General features: G+C 45.7%; 1 protein-coding gene and 1 pseudogene across 1 annotated transcript in view; one reads left to right on the top strand and one right to left on the bottom strand.

Moving 5' to 3' along the window:
- Nucleotides 1-20,439, top strand: part of LOC126174927 (uncharacterized) — a 542,393-nt gene that overhangs the window by 249,492 nt on the left and 272,462 nt on the right. The gene's annotated exons all lie outside the window — the stretch shown is intronic.
- Nucleotides 182-298, bottom strand: LOC126099704 (5S ribosomal RNA; annotated as a pseudogene).

Below are 20,439 nucleotides of genomic sequence, written 5' to 3'. Positions count from 1 at the left end.
AGTGGCCCATCGGGACCATCCGACCGCCGTATCACCCGCAGATGAGGATGCGGATAGGAGGGGCGTGTGGTCAGCACACCGCTCTCCCGGTCGTTATGATGGTTTTCTTTGACCGGAGCCGCTACTAGTCGGTCAAGTAGCTCCTCAATTGTCATCACGAGGCTGAGTGCACCCCGAAAAATGGCAACAGCGCACGGCGGCTGGATGGTCACCCATCCAAGTGCCGGCCACGCCCGACAGCGCTTAACTTCGGTGATCTCACGGGAACCGGTGTATCCACTGTGGCAAGGCCGTTGCCTACCAAATGTAGAGACTGCTAGTATTGTGGACGGCTGTGATTCAATACGCCATTCTCCAGGGCTGCATCAGCGCATGAGGGAGTCCATGCGATGGTGGGTGGATGCATGTATCCTCGCTAACGGAGGACATTTTGCCATTTCCTGTAAGAAAGTGTTTGAAGTCACGCCGGTACGTTCTGTTGCTGTGTGTTTCCATTCCATGATTAATGTGATTTGAAGAGAAGTAATAAAATGAGCTCTAACATGGAAAGTAAGCGTTTCCGGATACATGTCCACATAACATATTTTCTTTCTTTGTGTGTGAGGAATGTTTCCTGAATGTTTGGCCGTACCTTTTTGTAACATCCTGTAGATAGGTAATAGCTGTGGGCTGATGGTAGTTAGGTCTGGGGAAGGGAGAAATAGAGAGGAAGTGGACAGCGGGGCGTTTGGGCCGTGTGAGGGCGGGCGCTTACTTGCAGGGACAGGAGAGTTCCTTGGGGTCGAGGGCTCTTAGCGCGGGCCCCTCTGCGGGCAGCCGCACGAGCAGCCAGTGCAGCAGCTTGACGGTGCGCGCGCCCAGCTCCGCGGCTCGCAGGCCCGCCAGCAGCCAGAGCGCGGGCACCCGCACCGAGGCGGCCAGCGCCGCGTCCACGTCCCGCCGGCCGCTGCGCGACAGCGACGCGGGGAAGGGCGTGGCCGCCGCGTCCGGGTCCCCCGCGTGCAGCGCCGACATCCAGGCGCTCCAGCGCAGGTCGCACTCCAGCGGCCGCGACTGGCACGCGCGCGCCACCAGCCGCAGCGACCGCTCCAGCGCCGCCGTCGCCCGCGCCGCCTCCTGCCGGCAACGCACCCAGCCGCGCTCCCGTTTCTCGCGTATGCCATTAAGGACGAGTATCGCATAAAATACGAACCCTGTGCCAATCGCACTGAAAACGGCGCGTCTCACACGACAGACGTATGAACGATCACCTATTCGAGCTCTAACAGAGGAATTTCGCTAACACGAAGCATCGATTTAATAGAAACAAAAACACACATATTTCAATGTTGTTGCTGTTGTGGTCTTCAGTCCTGAGACTGGTTTGATGCAGCTCTCCATGCTACTCTGTCCTGTGCAAGCTTCTTCGTCTCCCAGTACCTACTGCAGCCTACATCCTTCTGAATCTGCTTAATGTATTCATCTCTTGGTCTCCCTCTACGATTTTTACCCTCCACGCTGCCCTCCAGTACCAAATTGGTGATCCCTTGATGCCTCAGAACATGTCCTACCAACCGATCCCTTCTTCTAGTCAAGTTGTGCCACAAACTCCTCTTGTCCCCAATTCTATTCAATACCTCCTCATTAGGTATGTGATCTACCCATCTAATCTTCAGCATTCTTCTGTAGCACTACATTTCGAAAGCTTCTATTCTCTTCTTGTCCAAACAATTTATCGTCCATGTTTCACTTCCATACACGGCTACACTCCATACAAATACTTTCAGAAACGACTTCCTCACACTTAAATCTATACTCGATGTTAACAAATTTCTCTTCTTCAGAAACGCTTTCCTTCCCATAGCCAGTCTACATTTTATATTCTCTCTACTTCGACCATCATCAGTTATTTTGCTCCCCAAATAGCAAAACTCCTTTACTACTTTAAGTGTCTCATTTCCTAATCTAATTCCCTCAGCACCACCCGAGTTAACTCGACTACATTCCATTATCCTCGTTTTGCTTTTGTTCATGTTCATCTTATATCCTCCTTTCAAGACACTGTCCATTCCGTTCAACTGCTCTTCCAGGTCCTTTGCTGTCTCTGACAGAATTACAATGTCATCTGCAAACCTCAAAGTTTTTATTTCTTCTCCATGGATTTTAATACCTACTCCGAATTTTTCTTTTGTTTCCTTCACTGCTTGCTCAATATACAGATTGAATAACATCGGGGAGAGGCTACAACCCTGTCTCACTCCGTTCCCAACCACTGCTTCCCTTTCATGTCCCTCGACTCTTATAACTGCCATCTGGTTTCTGTACAAATTGTAAATAGCCTTTCGCTCCCTGTATTTTACCCCTGCTACCTTCAGAATTTGAAAGAGAGTATTCCAGTCAACATTGTCAAAAGCTTTCTCTAAGTCTACAAATGCTAGAAACGTAGGTTTGCCTTTCCTTAATCTAGCTTCTAAGATAAGTCTTAGGGTCAGTATTGCCTCACGTGTTCCAATATTTCTACGTAATCCAAATTGATCTTCCCCGAGGTCGGCTTCTACCAGTTTTTCCATTCGTCTGTAAAGTATTGGCGTTAGTATTTTGCACCCGTGACTTATTAAACTGATTGTTCGGTAATTTTCACATGTCAGCACCTGCTTTCTTTGGGATTGGAATTATTATATTCTTCTTGATGTCTGAGGGTATTTCGCCTGTCTCATACATCTTGCTCACCTGTACTATAAGCAAATGTAATTGTATATCTAAAAATTCACCGCAGCAGCTATTGAGCGTCGTCATCTGAGCTATTAGCGGCACCTGAATGATCATGCAAACGTGATAAAGCCGCAAGGTGGAGCTCGTGTCGTGGAAAAAGTTCATGCGAAGCTGTTTCTTTGTCCCAGCTACGTTCGTTATCGTATGGAAAACACGACAAGTACGATTTAAAATGTTCAAAGTTTAGCATGTAAGCAGAACAAGCAACATTTCTCATACTGGATATGGTATCTAGTATCGGTTACAATATTATTAAAAGCTTAACTGCAGGATATATTCCAAAATCATATTTTAAAATAAAAAAATAAAATGGTAGAAAAATGCAAAAGATTAATATACTAGGATAAGTCAAATGTTACCGCAATTTAATTATATTTTTGTTTGTTTTGGTAGTACTGTCGTTTTAAGTTGATGACACGTGCTTTGTTTATTTGTTGTTATATATTTGCAATTTTCAAGCTGCTTGGTTAGTTTCGTTATCCCTGTCGTGCTGTTTATCAAGGGTGCTCCGCTGTTTATTTGCACCAAAGAAGAGCAACGTTCAGTGATCCGTTATTTGTGGTCGGAAGGCGTATCAGGGACCGAAAGTCATCGAAGACTTTCGATACAGCACGGGAACAGTGTTTTGCTACAACAGAGAGTCTACGAATGGATTGAAAAATTCCTAAATGGTCGCACAAGTGTGACGCACGATGAAGGAGCCGGACGACCGTTTACCGCCACAGTGAAGAAACCATTGAGCGTTCACGTGAAATGATTCTCTTAGACAGATGATTAACTATTGACGAAGTGGCACATCGTCTGCAAATTAATTACGGTTCTGCCTATGAAATCATCCACAACAGACTTGGATTTCATAAAGTTTATGCAAGATGGGTCCCAAAACAACTCACACAGTTGCATAAACAAACGAGCTTGGACATCTGCAAAAATCATTTGGATCGCTGTGGTAACGAAGGGGATAAGGATCATTATTGGTGACGAAACATGGATCCATCATTACTAGCCGTAGAGTAAACGGCAGAGTATGGAATGGAAACATCCAAATTCGCCGTGCAAGAAAAATTTCAAGACTCAACCATCTGGAGGAAAACTGATGCTTACGGATTTTTGGGACGCCAAAGGTTCAGTACTGGAACATTATGGGGAAAGGGGGACAACAATAAACAGTGTACGTCACAGTGAGATGCTTACTGCTAGGCTAAAGCCTGCAATTGCTGTCAAAAGGTGTGTTGTTGCACGACAATGCCCGTCCGCATAATGCAGCCCACACTGCTGAAACGCTCCAGAAACTCAAATTTGAAGTACTGGATCATCCTCCATATAGTCCCGATCTTGCCCCTTGTGACTGTCACTTGTTTGGTGCACTCAAAGAGGCATTAAGGGGCTGTAGATTTGTTTTGGACGAAGCAGTGAAAGAAGCGGTGCATTCCTGGCTCGCAGCTCAACCGTGAACCTTCTTTTATGAGGGCATCAGGAAGCTCGTACAAATCTGGACAAAGTGCGATGAAACGCAAGGAGGCTATGCAGAAAAATGATGTTCTTGTAAGTTTCGTATTTGATTACAATAAAATTTTATAACTACTTAGCGGATAATAATTGACTTAGCCTCGTGTTATTTTATTTACTTTGTTGACCGATATATCTACTGTATGTAGCACATAAAGTAATTTTAGTTGTTAACACCAATTTGTAGATCTCAAGATAGAATATTATACTAACTGAAACCAGTCATGGAAAACAGTATTACGATCTGGACTGTTTTACGCGGACAGTTACAATACGAACAGTTCCATCTACACGTGTACGACGAAAGCCACATTACGGTGAGAGGGGAGGGTACTTCTGGCGCCACTATTCGCCCTCTTCCCCCGTCCCCCTCCCCCCTTTCCCCCCTTCCCCCTTCCCCCTTCCCCTCTTCCCCCCATCCTCTCTTCCATTACCGATTGAGACGAGCACATTACGTCGGTTGTAGGGAAGACGAACGGTTGATTTATTGTGAGAACTCTAGGAAAGTGTAGCTTATTTACAAAGGAGGCCGCCTACATAACACTCGTACGACACATTCTTGCACACTGCTCGAGTATTTGGCGTAATTACCAGTTGCATTAATGGAAGGATTAGTAGCAATTCAGAGGCGTGGTACCAGATTTGTTACCTGAGGATTCGATCTACACGCGAGTGTTGTCCTGTGAATTCAAATGGGAATCCCTAGAGGGAAGAACACGTTCTTTTCCCGAAACGATGTTGAGAAACTTCAGTTAGAACTTCCGAGTTGAAAAATGCCGTTTTATCTCCGAAGAGATGTACCACACTCGGAGACGAAACGTCAGCGAACGTTTTTATATACATATTACGAACTCAGGGCGGAAGTTTTAACTGATGTAGTCGCAGACCGTGAAAGCCTACTTTGTAAAAGTTGAGAAAGTTTAGAGAGCTTAGTGACAAACTACTGAACGATTCTAGTACCGCCAACATACATTTCGCTTAAGGACCATGAAGAGAAGATAAATCAGTGGCCGAACGGAAGCATATAGACTAGTTTTTTGATCTGAGCCCACAATAAATCTTTGTTGAGGGGGGTGTTGCGTTGATCTAGAATCATGGCGGACCTTATGACTTCCGAAGAAAAACTTTTGGTGCCAGCTTAGTTGGTATGCCCATAACAACAGCCGTAAATCTTGTATGGTGTCTACAGCTACTGATCCACTGTCATAACTGCTTATGGAGTTAAAGAGAAAAAAGGTTTCTGTCCATTTCGATAGTGACAGAAAAACTGAATTTGATGACACAGGCAAGACAGTGTTAAACAGAGTTGTTACGTCGTACTAGAAGGGACTCCTGGCACGATATTAACTTTCAAATTGTTCTCCATAGTTCGATATTTTTAGAGATGGAGAACACACGAAGAAAGGGTATCGAACAGTGAATCGTGCTGGGGGTTGTGTAAACGTGTGGGAGGTCATTTCGTAGCATTGAGCGTCTCCTGTAATCATACTGACAGAAAAGTTAACTGCGAACGTCTATGAAACCGTATTCATTCGCCGGCGTGGTCATTGTTATCACTTTCTAGTCATTTGGAGTGGCCCTAGATTACTTTGATGATAGTGATAACGAAACAATACCAGTACTTGGCGACTACAACGTGCAGATTTAAAAATTACGTAACTACAATAACTTAAGAGTAAGAACAAGTGAAGATGTGTTACACTCTTCCAATACAGTACACGGTCCTCTCATGGATGAGAAGAAAATGCGTTATCTGGACGTGGTGCTGGATACTCTTTATTTATTTATTTATAAACAAGAATTCAATTTCTACAATTCCTCGTAGTTACAACAGACTCAGCGGACGAACTTATTATGCTTAGTTGTAAAATACGCTACCTGATCTACTAGATATGCTCTTCATGTCAGTGTCAATGCTTCTAAGTAATAGACTCCGTGACAGATGGGTAGGAAGAGGTGAATGAATTCCCTGGCCTCCAAATTCTCAGGACCTAAACCGCTAGACTTTTATTTGTGGAAGCATTTGATAGCTGTTGTGTGTCGAACCACGGTATAATATGGAGAGTCTTCGTGCCCGTATTGAGGGAAGGCAACACTCTATGGACACATCAGCGCATCCAGGATTCAGTACGTCGATGAGTAGATGTACCAAAAAGTTTTGGGACTGAATTAATACAAAAATAGAGAACTGTTAAGATAGTGATTTTAATGCTTCACATGTTCTTCACAGTCTCCCCTCAAACATTCAGATACATTGTGAAATTTCAATAGAGTCTCTCTTTGGAATGTTGTTCAGCTCGCGCGTCACATTGGTTTGAATGTTGGTTGTATTGTCAAACCATAGACCTTTCTGTTGTAGGTTCGTGCTGATAATAAGAAGTCTCGTAACCCGTGATGGTTTTCTCCAGAAAAGAACTGTCCTCGTTTCGTATTTGAATCAAGTCGCGGCAGTCGTCTACGGTCGCTGATTTTATTCGAGTCAGGGTGTGCGGAATTAACTTCCCATACACTTTTCTCTTCTTTGAAACATTCTGGAGGAGTTTTGAACACTTAACACATTTGATTTAGAGAAGTATCTACATTGGCGATTTGTGACACAACAACGTTGCCCCACTACAGGCCGCATGCCCACTACTTAACCCTTTAAGTACCAGCGCTTTTCTGCACGAAACCACTATTTTATTAATCTCTCCTTTTTTTTAGTAGCAGTGCCTTTAGCATGAAATCAACGATGTTGTTGCAAGCTAGAGACATCTAGTTGTACACTGAGGTACATCAACGAATGAAGTGCATTTTAGCAGTCACTCAATGCAACAGTCGCGAAGAGATCGTGATAAGTGATTGTAAGAGATAGTGACAACAGTTATAATGACCATATTGAGGATATCGATGACAGCGAAAGTAAGTATATATGGAGCGATTGTAACATAAATCTGCGTTAGTGCTACTACTTTTTACGACTGAAAACACTGAGGCAGTATATAGGTTTGATACAAAATTAATAAATTTTAGTCCAATTTTTGCTTGTTATTTAAGACTACAGTTCTTTTTAGACATTATGAGTTCATGGCAGTTTCGAGATGTAGGAATGCATCTAGGAAAAAAATGCGAATTTGCTTTCAGATGCCATACAATATGATGGGTGGTTGAAAACTGTAAGGTCCTAGTGGTTCCAAAGTGAAATGATGTACTTGAAACAATTGATTGTTTAATTTGTGCCAGTTTCTTCTTGTTTTCGTTACTTACTATCATAAAGGTTATTTTTGCGAAAAAAATTTTAATTATTTTTTTTCATGTTGTTGGGATTCAAAGGGTTAACACTGCCTGTTCACATCTGACTGGTCTAAAACGTCTGTTGCTTAGGCCGGTGTTACACTATCAAATTTCTTTGACAAAGCTGGTTTGTCAGATGTAATAGGGAACTTTCGTTAAAACCAAGAAAGATGCAACGCAAGATCATTGTCACCATTGATCTTAATTGAAAACAGAATTAAGCAGCTGCTGTTGTTTCTCAGAACGCAAAATAAGCGCAACACGATTCATTGATGAATAGGAATTGTGTTATGTGCTAATTGTAATGGAACATGTGCTATCTGTACGTTCTGGTATGTAAGCGCATAAAGAAGAAAGCTTAGAAGGTGGGCATGCTAGAGAACTAAATGTTGACAGAGAAACTTGTAGGTTCACTCAAGGCATAGCAGCAAGGACAAGGCAAAAAAAAAATCTTTTTTTTTAGGAATAACTAGCATCTAATAGCCAAGAACGTAAAAATGTCCTAGTTTTGAGTGTATTAAAATGAGTCTGAAATCCGTAAAGATATTCGCGAAACGAACTGCAATCAGCATATCAATGTACTTGGCAAACACGCTGATATACTCATAATTATTTCCTTTTGAAGTCTCTGAACATTTTGGAGGGACAGTATACGTGTCTATGATAGTGGAGGGCATTTTGAACATTTCATTTAAGAAAGAGTTTCATGAGACATGCTGATGCCTTCTGTTACTGTGTGTTCCCATGATTAATGTACTGTGAAGAGTCGTAGAAAATAAGTTGTAACATAAAAGTTTTTCCAGAGTCATGTGCATAGAAAATATTTTTTCTTCTGTATGTGAAAAATGAATTCTATACGTATCGCCGTTCCCTTTGTTACAATCTGCGTGTATGTTCTAATTAAACCGGTCTTCGTGTTTGTTTGCAATTGGTATCGTTTCGCCATGTTACGCCTAGGTGTTTAATGAGTGGCACTGAATCCAGTACCACAGAAATTCTCAACAAGCACTCAGATTTTTAATTACGAATAGGAAACTCTCCTTCACGTTCTGCAACATTTTTTTCTTTAATTTTTTCGGTTGTGTATTGAACAATGGCAAAGAGGTCGGTGACTGGAACGTTAACTTGATTAGGAATAAAACATAGTCATCTTGGCGACGAACAAATTTCTCTAACGAGAGGCTAGTTTGTCCATACCGTCACTGTACAATGTTTGACATTGTTTACGGAGCCACAACCTCACCTCTGCTTGGACCGCTTTATCACTATCAAAGTGAAGTCCTCGAAAGTGTTCGTCAAGTTTTGCAAACAGATGAAAATCGCATGGGAACAAGTCGGGACTGTATGAAGTATGATCAATGACAGTGAACACAGCGCATCGTATTGTTGCACATATCGCGGCGCTCATGTGTGGTCTGGCATTTGTCATGCTGCAGGAGACGTGTGGACCAACTCTCCGAATTCGAAACTCGATTTCAGAACGCTGTTTCTCAAGCACAGAACTAGTTACGTTACACGCTGCCATGTCATACGCTACAATTCGATCTCCAGCCGCAGTTGGCTGCAAATATGTAGACATGAAGGACAAAGATGTAGAATGTTAATGAAGTTTGTTTTATTTACTAGAGCTTTAAGAGTTTTCATATAAAAAATTCGGAGCCGTTAATTTTGAGCATGCCCTCGTACATGCGGCAGAAAATCAAGAATGTGTTTCTACTTTTTATTATCTGCTGTGCCGTGTGCCGGCAGAGAATTCACACGTATTATCTTGCATTTGCCGGCCCTGTGACCGAGCGGTTCTAGGCGCTTCAATATGGAACCGCGCGACCGCTACGGTCGCAGGTTCGAATCCTGCGTCGGGCATGGATGTGTATGATGTCCTTAGGTTAGTTAGGGTTAAGTAGTTCTACGTTCTAGGGGACTGATGACCTCAGATGTTAAGTTCAAATGGCTCTCAGCACTATGGGACAAACTAGAACTTAGAACTACTTAAACCGAACTAACCTAAGGACATCACACACACCCATGCCCGAGGCAGGATTCGAACCTGCGACCGTAGCGGTCGCGCGGTTCCAGACTGAAGCGCATAGAACCACTCGGCCACACTGGCCGGCAGATGTTAAGTCCCTTAGTACACAGAGCCATTTGAACCATCTTGCATTTATAGACCGAGTCACGAATAATGGCGGTTTGCGCAGGTCGAGACTCGATCGGGAGGAACTGCATTGTTGCCGGTTCCAAGCGACAGTTGCGGGATCATACATAGGATTTGCGCTTGAAGAAAGCGTGTATATTACAAATTATGTCTCTCGCTTGCTTATGCAGGATTTGCTGCTTACCTCCACCATCAAAAATGACAACTCGCAAAAAATGGAGTAAAGATCCACTAAATAACTCGCTACAATCGCGTATAACACTCGCATTGACAATGACATTCACAGCATAGCGCTCAGAAGGCTAATGAACGCTCATTGGATGCCGGAGAATGCGTGACGTAAATGTGCAGAACAAGCAGTAACTCGACCGCCATCGTTCATGACTGTAACTATAGCTCCGTTAAACACTAGCAGCCATTCTTTATTCCGAGACGATATTTGGCCGAAATTTTCAACTTCCTACTGACTCAGCGGTGGCACAAGAATGTGCGAGATCGTGTGCATACATTTCGAACAAGAGATTCGCTGAGGCACTCAATATTTTATTTCTGAATGGCAGTTGCTGCCTGGTATGAGTTCTATGAAACTTGGACAAAGTGCTGGATGTCTGCAACGTGCTGCCACGAAATTGCGGCGCAGTGTGTTCTGGCCATCTCCAGGTGAATACTGACAAACTATTAAGATCCTGCCGGTACATGCGTGGTGTGCCGCTATGTTAAATTTCATGTGTAGTTATATATGTCTGCTAAACAATCTGATATTTGAGAAGACGTCCATTACGCCCATATCATTGTTTAAATCGGTAGTGTGGTATAAAGCCGAACGTCTTTTGGAAAACAGGGAATACAGAATCTGTTTGTTGTCGTGCGTTACTGATTAATAAAATATTGCTACTGGAAAGCACTAACTCCGTCATGGGTGCGCTAGAGAGCAGTTATTAGCGCTCCAGCTCAAGTAAGATATATCGCAGGAACCTGAAATTATTTATTAGTGAGAGCAAAATAATGAATTATCGACAATGCTATAAAAGTACACAAAATATGCAAGAAAAATGGACGACGAAGACGACTGTCCCTACAGTGTGACGCCATTTCCAGATTCCATCTCATCAGAACATAATATGCATTCGGACCAACTATAGTGTACAGATAAACCTAAATCTTTGTTTATTATTTTAAGGGACTTTACTTTTTCAGAAACTGTGTAAGGACGAAAATTTCAAAATCTTAGTATTGAAAATAGATTAAAATGTTTCTTGGAATTATCACGTTGTGGATCTTGTGCAGAAACGGAATTTTACTATTTCCGCTATTAGGATAAGAACCATTGTCATTGACATCGAAACGAACTACTTTTCTCACTTTTACTAGACTATTTCCTACGATATGGTATTATTTTTTGGACCACCACTGTGCGTTTAAACAGAAAATTCTTATTAGCTCATGACAGGTCGGTGAGCATGATCCGTGATTTTAGTTTGCGAATTTCATGCAAGGCACAGTTAAATATTCTCGAAAACTCTAATTCTGTCGCCACAATGCATACGCCCCCCCCCCCACCTCATAGAATTAATGATTTACGGTACGGACTCTTTCAAAAGGAACCGCAGAATTCACTCAGTGAACACTCGGCAATAAAACGATTTGTATTTAGATAATTCTTCCTTTAGAACAGTCCGTGAACTGTGAAGATTACCGAACAGATGAAGCTCACAAGGACCAACAGAATCTGAGGACAGATAGATTCTGTTATGTCATTATATTGTATTCAGTATGAGATTGTGATTCCGTCTTGAAGCAACATGCAAAGTTTATTAATTGAATAACACCATTCTTGTCTCCGCTGCAGTTTTTCCACTTTCACTTCAACGTGGAAGACATGTTCCAGACTTCACGTCCATTTTCAACAATCTCGTACATAAAAAGCGAAAAGCACAATGTTGTGTCAGGCCAAGCGAGGAAAGCTTAAAGTGAAGACACAGCAATATTTGGTCACTGCACAAGTCTGTGTTTATTTTCCCAAAAATGGTTTTAGCGATAACTCGCCATCATCAGTGAGGTTTCTAAAATCATAGAACACACAAAAAGTAGTGTTTTACATAATATAAAACATTAATTTTAAATATTGTTTTGATTAGTTTCACGTTTAGTTTGACTAGAGTACCCTTTAAGCCCGCCCGGTTAGCCGTGCGCTCTAACACACTGCTTTCCGGGCGGGAAGGCGTGCCGGTCCCTGGTGTCGAGGTCCGGTGTGCCGGCCAGTCTGTAGATAGTTTTTAAGGTTGTTTTCCGTCTACCTCGGCGAATGCGGGCTAGTCCCCTTATTCCGCCTCAGTTACACTATGTCGGCGATTGCTGCGCAAACACTTTCTCCAAGTACGCGTGCGCCATAATTACTCTACCTACCACGCAAACATTGGGGTTACACTCGTGTGGTGTGTGACATTCCGAGGGGGGGAGGGGGGGGGGTTCCACTGGTGGCCGAACCGCACAATAACCGTGGGTTCGGTGCGGGGCGGCGATGGGGTGAGTGGACTGCTGTAGCCTGTTGTGGGCTTGTGAACCACTGAGGGCTACGGCGGAGACGAAGCCTCTCCGTCGTTTCTAGATCCCCAGTTCCATACAATACAATACAATACCCTTTAGTTTCGCTACTCTTGACACGCCATTACATTGATAAGTTTCCATGCTTTCCTCATAGAGCATATAATACGCAAAATGAGCGCATGTCGCTAATAAAAACAGTTGCGATTTGGCGAATTTTAAGAGATCATAATAATGAGTCCGATTTACGAGAAGGCTAACACTTGAGAAACACACATTATGCTTCCTTTAGGCTCGTCAGGTCATCACATTACAGCTGTAAATTTGAAGTTCCGGAATATAGACGATATTCAAGGTCAAAAGTAAACTTCGTTACTCTGAAGCTCATTTTGCAGATGGCATGCTGAAATGGGGACGTTTGCATAAATTGCAGTCCTTTGATTGGGACTAGTAATATTAGTCAACAGTTCTTTTTGGGTCGCCTCCTTATTACACGCTGTAATTACATTAGAGACGATCGAACGCTCGTTACTCCCCCAAATGCCGGCCGAAGTGGCCGTGCGTTTCTAGGCGCTGCAGTCTGGAACCGCGAGACCGCTACGGTCGCAGGTTCGAATCCTGCTTCGGGCATGGATGTGTGTGATGTCCTTAGGTTAGTTAGGTTTAAGTAGTTCTAAGTTCTACGGGACTAATGACCTCAGAAGTTGAGTCCCATAGTGCTCAGAGCCATTTGAGCCAACTCCCCAAATACCTCCCTTTCTTCGTATTCTGCACATTTTCCTGCAATGCTAGACGATTATCCATCACTTCTGGATATCGAAGTACATCAGTAAGTATACAGAGTTAACTCACTGACGTTGGCAACTAAGATCCCACGAACAGAAACGACGTATATCACTCCACGCCGATCTACACTGCCAGACAGATAACGGGCAACATATTTTGGGTCCCCTGTAGGGCGGTGGCAGCGTTCTTCTGGGAAAGGCCACTCAGCCCACCAAAAGCGCTGCTCGCTCTTGAGTTTACAGACAGACTATATCAATTATTGGTATGACTCTATTTGTTGCACAGAACTGAATATACTAGAGTCCCTGTGGAATAGTATAATTTACCGAGCGAAGTGGCGCAGTGGTTAGGACACTGGACTCGCATTCGGGAGGACGACGGTTCAGTCCCGCGTCCGGCCATCCTGATTTAGGTTTTCCGTGATTTCCCTAAATCGCTCCAGGCAAATGCCGGGATGGTTCCTTTGAAAGGGCACGGTCGACTTCCTTTCCCATCCTTCCCTAATCCGATCAGACCGATGACCTCGCTGTTTGGTCTCTTCCCTCAAACAATCCAAATCCAATAGTATCAATTTCTCTAGAGTAATGATTAGATCTGCTCGCAAATGTCGATGGTGATGCCAAGAAAACGTACGCTTAGCCTCCTCTCTGCACCTACCTGTTACGCTGGAAGGACAGAATACGGTTTCGCACTTCAGCAAGATGGTGCCCTGCCAGATGGACCCACCTCGGGAACAGAAGACGTGGAGAAACGCGGGAAGCTGGCAGCCAAGGTTTTGGTGGTGGGTGTGACGAGCGTAGCCCGCGGCCAAGTTTTGGACGACGCGTCGGACTCTGCGCCGCTGTCCTCGTCGGCTTCGGCATCGGCGTCGGCGTCGGCGTCGACTCCGTAGCAGGGGATTCGGTCCCCGGCGCCGCCAGTCTGCACGTCGGTCAGAGCCAGCATGCTCTCGGAGCTGTCGCAGGCCGCGTCGTCCACGTCTCCTCCGCCGGTCTCCGATTTGTCCTTGGCTCTCATCAGCGTGTGTACGCTCGTCTCGTCAGACTCTGCATCATCCCCTGCGGCGGGCAGCGCCCTTATGCGTACATCCAACACTTGCATCTCCTCGGTCCCGACGCTGGAATCCTTTGTTACTATGGAGTTCTTCGCTGACGGCGTTTCTGCTCGTGCGCGCGCGTCCTCTGGCGCCGTCGAATCTTTCGCTAAACTGCCCATGCGGATGTCGATGTTGACGACGTGCTCGATCGACGCTCGTGCGGCTCCTGCCGCTTTGCGAGTGGTGCGCGACGACTGGTGCGACCGCTTTCCTGACGGTGCCGGAACCGACGTTTTTTTCGTTATGGCTACAGAACATGGGACTTCCGTAGGTGACGAATTTATAACTGTCGTTTTGGACCTGAGTTGACGCTTGTTGTCGTGAAGTACGCGCAACGTAGGACTCTTCTCGCAGGTAGGACTTTTGCTCGGTTTTCGTGGACTCGGAGCGTAGGAAGCGGAGTGCCAAGTCGGCATGACCTTATCTGCTTGGTACCCCGTACCTGCTCTAGGCGATACGGGCTTGTCTGCTTCGCTGTACGTCTGTGATATTACTGGCGTCCTGTCGTACTCGTCCGGTGGTCGCTCGCGCTGCTTCCTGGCTTGTTGCAGGGGCACGAAATCGCTCATACCCTCCTCCATGCGATCCTCGGCCGGGAAGTTATCAGCCGCCGCAGTTAGGCCGCGTATTACAATTTCACCAGTCCGCTGTTCGGTCTTCCAGTTGCGTTTCTTATTTGCTTCTCTCTTCGTAGCTTGCTTCTTTACCGACGCGGACCTGGGGCTGCGCGAGCGGTGCACGGTTGCGGCTTTCGTCCCGTACTGCGGTACCTTCGCAATTTCTCTAGCTTTCATCGTTACTGCCATCATAGCAACAGCCGCAGTGGACAGTGCCTTGGAAGTCTTGCGTGACGGCGGTGGACTTACGGAACGGCATTTCTCGACGCTTGAAGGACGCATTCGTTTCAAGGCGAGCATGGTAGATGAAACGATGCCCACAGGAAACTTTGGTCCGACGCTGCCTCCGTGCCGTCGGGGTGAAACCTTCTTCACTCTAGCCGGTATTTCTGGAGTGGCGCTGGCCCACCTCTGACGCTTGCTTCCGTGGCTGTACGACGGTCGCGAGCTCGCTGTTGTCAGCCCGGACGTTGTGTCGCTGAACCTTACACGAGGCACCCCTTTCCGTTCGGTACGCGCCTTACGTTTTCGAGCGCGGTCCTTGACCAGAATTGGTTTCGGAGTGTCTGATGAACTGCTCAAGCCAGAACTCCCCGTGGCACTCTTCCCGTCCCAATGCTTGCCAACGAGTAAGCCTCTCGGTAAACCAATCAGCTTATTCCTGGCCTCCTCCGCCCTACCAATGGAAGACTTTGACCCGACGTCTGTTCTGGTGCTCATGACGCCATGTAGACTTTTCTTCAACGCCGCACTCGAGTCCTCCATTCGGATGGACACCATCTTACCTTTCTCTAATACCTTACTGCCGGTCTGGTCCTCCAATCTCTTCCTACCAACTTTCAACGCAGCGGCAACTTTCTGCAAATCAGTCGTAGATGTTTTGAGCTTTTTGCGATTTCCTGGTATTTTGTACCCATCCTTAATTTCGTTTACACCCATGCATTCTAGAATCTTAGTCTTAAGGTCCAACTTGTGCAGCAGGGATGCCTGAGTCATAAATGTCCTCAATTGGGCTATGAGACGTTGCGGAGAAGTGCTTCTGGCAGTCTCAGGGCCGTTCATTCCATTGTGTTGTGCGTTAAGTGCGTCGGTTTTGCTGGTGCATTGTGTCACCGCGGCTGCCGTGTTGTCTTCCGAATGCTCAAAGGCCCGGCCACTGGGGACCATACCCTTCTTCGCTGCTGCTTGTTTTGAGCGGGGAGAGGCGTCGGGCTCTCTCGCACTAACGGTTTTCGTAGAATCTTGATTGCGCTTGTATTTAGTGTTACCTGAAGTTGTAACATCACTGGCAGGTGAGGACTTCTGTTTCTCTCTGAAGCTTACGGGCACTTCGTTAATTTCTTCTATTTCAACAATGGCAATTCGTGCCGCCCCCTTAGTTTCTCCTGTGTCGAGAGAATTTATCTTGGAAGGCACCTCAGACCTGAGACTTGAAGCTGGTGCTGTTTTCGAGACGTTTCTGGGTGATTTCCTGGGAGACGACTGGGGTAGTCCACTATCTTTGGCTCTTTGTTCCTGATTGGTGTCTACGCGCTGCTTTTCGTGAGGATCCACTTCAGTCTTTGCCAATGTTTTTGACTTCTGCTCCTGAGGTATCTCTTCGATAACAACACATATTTCGTCGATGTTTTTAGCTTTTGCGTTTGCGTCTTTCTGGTCTGCAGTTTGTTTCCGAGGAGAGCCTACTTTCACGCCATCTCCAGTCACAGTAGACGGCCCACTGGCGGCCGTTTTTTGCCCGGGATGTTCACGTGGTTTGGAACTTCGCTGTTCTTTTTTCTTAGCGACATTGGTGGCTGTGTCCATTCCGCTGTTTCTGTTTGCTTCTCCTGTTTCAGACTTCATGTTAGCCGAGATAGTACATTCAACAGTTTCGCCAGTCCTCACAGTATCGTCGGCAGACTTGTTGCTAGTTCTCTTGCGATCTCCGGCCTTTAGAGTTACTGTCACTGTGGATGGCACCGGTTCATGTTTCGCCTGTCCTTTCTTCTGCGTACTATCCACATTATTTAGTTTGTCATTCGTTCTTGTTTCCTGTTGCACGCATGTGGGTCTCTGTTTTGCTTCAGTTCCCACGTCTTCGTCAGTTCTCTTACGCGGCGAATTTCCCTGTTTCGGCAGACCTGTCTCGGGAACATTCTCTCCTTTTCTGGGCGTATGAGGCTTTCCTTCAGTCACTTCTTTTGCAGTTTTAGTGTCCGGAGCTTTAATCTCGGCAGTAGCCTTCATTTCTTCTGGTGTTCCTGTTAGTTTCGGTCGACGCGTGCGAGGACTTGTCTTTGGCAGACGTGCAGTCTCTGCGGATTCTACACCCTTCTCTTGCGGTGTCGTAGACTGAATTTTTGCTGCACGATCGACGTCACCTGTCCCGGTGTTCTGTACGCTTTCTTCTGCTTTTGACTTCTGATCGGCTTTTGTTTTCCGTGGCGACTGGTCACCTCCATCGGGTTCGTCGCTATTGACAGTGGTCAATTGCTTACTCTCCTCCCGTTTCCTTACATTTTTCAACGCTGACTCTGATGCGCCGATCTCCACAGGTACGTTCGACTCTGTCTTCCCTTCCTTCGTGAATGACGATATGGTTTTTCTGTGTGGATGTTGTAACGTTAGTTCCGAATCTTTCCCTTTTGTATTTTCGTTCTGAGGTGCCGAAGTTTTCATCTTCCCTTGTTCGCGGCATGTTCTTTGTTGCTTCAAAGAACAAATTTTCTGTCGCCTATGAGATACAGCACCTTTGTCCTCAGCTGATTGTCGCTTTGCGCTGTCGTCCGAGGTTGCTGCTGTGTAACTTTCAGATTTCTTCAAACACACAGTTTTCCCCTCGGTTAGTCCTGTATCGCCAAGCAATGAGAGTTTAGCTCGATCTACCGCGACACTTGTTTTACTCTTGCTTACTGAGACGGCGACCATACTGCTCGATTTCTGTAGCTGCGCTTTGCTCTTAGGCTTGGGATCAAAGGGTGACTTTGGTACACGGATCTTTGAGCCAACAGTTTTAGCTGCCGACACTGTAGATTCCAATTCAATTTCGGTCCCGTCTCTCTGGGCGTTCTCGATGCCGTTCTGACCAACGGCGGCTGTCGATGTTTCGTTGTTCTTTCTAATAGATGTTTCTTTTTCATTGTACTCACAGACTTCTTCCAGCTTCTTCAAGGAGGCTTTCTCCTTTTTAGTGTTCTTTCGACTAGACGGTGTCTTTCGAGATGAAGCTTCTGATACAACCTTGTCGGCTACAGCAGTTGTTATGATCTGTTTAGTTGTGTCATCTGCTACATGACCTGCAGAAGATTTACCAGCAGTGATGGACTCAGGTGTCGTTTCGGTCGGTTCCACAGGACAAACTGACTCATCATCTTTCTTTTCGGGGTCCACTCTACTCACTGAAGGTGTGACTATGCTCCGGTTACGATTTCGATCAGAAGGTGGAGAACCGGAGGTCTGCGCATTGCGGTTAGTACTTTCAGCTTTTGCCGCTGACTTCTGCATTTCAGTGGATTTGGTCTCCGAATTACCACCACTGGTCTCGTTTTGCGCAACTGCATCTGATTGTTTTTCATTGTTTTTGACTGTTGTTCTCTTCTTATTCTCTTTCACTGGAATCTTTCTCCCTTCTCGCTTCCATTGCGTCGATTTGGTAGTCTTTCGGGGTTCTCCGTGAGAACCGCCTGGATCACCTTCACTTGGCTGCGTCACTGATTCTGCCGTCTGGACTCCATTGTCCTCATTTGGAATTACACCACCAGAAGATAAAGTTTCATTTTCGGCCCCAGTACCACTGTCTGCTGGTTTTACTTGGTCTTTCTCTATCTTCTCGTCGCTAAAGATCTTTGAAGATGAAATATTTTCGCCGTTCGGCACTGCTGTGCCTGAGGGACTCTCCGTTCTTAAACTAGCTACCTGAGTGGAGCATATATCTGTTTGAGAACCTGACGGTGCATCGGATTTTTTCGCTGTCGATTTCGTCGTTTTGCTGTTGAGCTTTCGACCAGGATATGTCTTGGCGAGTTTTTTGTTGATATTCTCGCTTTCGATTACCATCTTGACCCCTGCATTTTCGTCACTAACCCTCTCTACTTGTTGCGGAGTCTTATTACTGCTCTTTGTCATCCCGGCGAAACTCTTTCCCTTTGCCTGTTGCATTTTCGTAGCTTTGACATTGCGTTTCTGTTTTCCCGTAGCATTATCTGATTCGGGCTTTGTTGTATCGTTTTTTGTTGTAACTGAGGGCACTGATTCCGCGTTAGTCGGACTTTTGGGGGTAGAAATGCCTGTTACTGGTGCCGCAGTATCTTCAGTTCTCTGTGATACGCTTGCTAGTGTACTGGAACTTCCCGTTTTCGGCACCGTCTTCTTCGTCTTCTTGTTGTTAGGCTTCTGGGGTCCAGATGTCTTGTGTAACTGAGCCGTTGCATTAGTTTTGTCGATTGGTGCGTCTTTAGAACTGGCTTCAGTAAACTCTGATTGTGCCAAGACACCACTTTCGTCGTGGTCAGGTGGGGCTGCTGTCGACGGCTCGGTCACACTCTCAGCAGTTGGCGCTGTTGACTTGTTTGTACCAGCTGTCTCGGTGGCGCCCCTCTTTCTTCTCGGTTGCGTTTTTGTGTCTTTACTACAAGATTTCTGACCTGACACTGTCGTGGGCAACGTAGGCTTTCCATTGGAGTCTCCTTCGTTTGAGTCTATTACACTTGTTTCAGTGTCTTTTTTTGGTGTATGAGGGTCACTGGCAGTAACTTCGGTGTCGGCAGTGGCTCCAGTGTTTACATCTGGTGACTCTCTCTCTGTCTCCTGTTTGCGCAGTAAATCCTTTTTCGTCGTCTCGGTGGGCTTCCGATTCGTTCGTTTCTTTGGAATCTGGTCCTTGGCGTCATTTCCTTCAGGTGCCGTCGTCGATGTTTGCTCGCTGCAATCATCGTCTTGACGGACCAGTTCAGACGACAGGGCCTCTTCTGTTGACTTCTGAGCCGCGCTATTTGAATTTGTCGACTCCACAGAACTCTTTTGCTTCTTCAATGGTCCTTTCGACTTTTGGCTGATCAGTGTCTTAGTTTTTGAAGCTTCATTTTCTGTGCTAGAACTTTCCATCTTCGAGACTGCTGATCCTTGATCGACTTCAGATCCTTCAGGTGCAAAGCCTATGGCATCGTCTTGGATACCAGTCTCTTCTTTAGGCTGGAATATTTTGCTAGTTTCTTTCGCTCGCGCCTTAGTTTTCTCCATGGACGTCTTATCAGATAGTGATTCTGACAGCGAGATGATTTTGAGCGTAGTCTCAAATGTTTCAGACAGTGACTCCTGTTCTTTACCTTTAGCCCCTCGATGAGGTGTAGTACAGCTTGTTTCAGTGGAGACTGGTGACGAGGGTCTGTCTGTTTTGACTACTTGATCGGGCGTCTTGGATGTTCCTCCGTGGTCTGTAGGACTCTTCTTTTCTGCGTCCGTTGTTTCGTCAGTTGATTCTTTAGGAGAGGACCCACTTGTTTTCCCGAAGGCTTCTACCGGTGACGAAATGGAAAAAGGAATAGCAGAGGTAAGCACTGGTTTTCTGGCTGCGACTGGTCCTGAAGCTTTTTTTGTCATTGCTTCTGTTTCAGTATCATTATTTTCGTGTCTGCAATGGCTCATAGGAGTTGCCCTGTAGATGTCTTCTGTTGTGGTGTTGGTGGCATCTATTGCCGTAGCAGTGGACTCAGGTGTACCAGACTGTT

The sequence above is a fragment of the Schistocerca cancellata genome, chromosome 1 (genome assembly GCF_023864275.1).
Source record: "Schistocerca cancellata isolate TAMUIC-IGC-003103 chromosome 1, iqSchCanc2.1, whole genome shotgun sequence".
In the NCBI taxonomy this organism is placed as follows: domain Eukaryota; kingdom Metazoa; phylum Arthropoda; class Insecta; order Orthoptera; family Acrididae; genus Schistocerca; species Schistocerca cancellata.
This window is presented reverse-complemented; position numbering and strand designations above follow the sequence as displayed.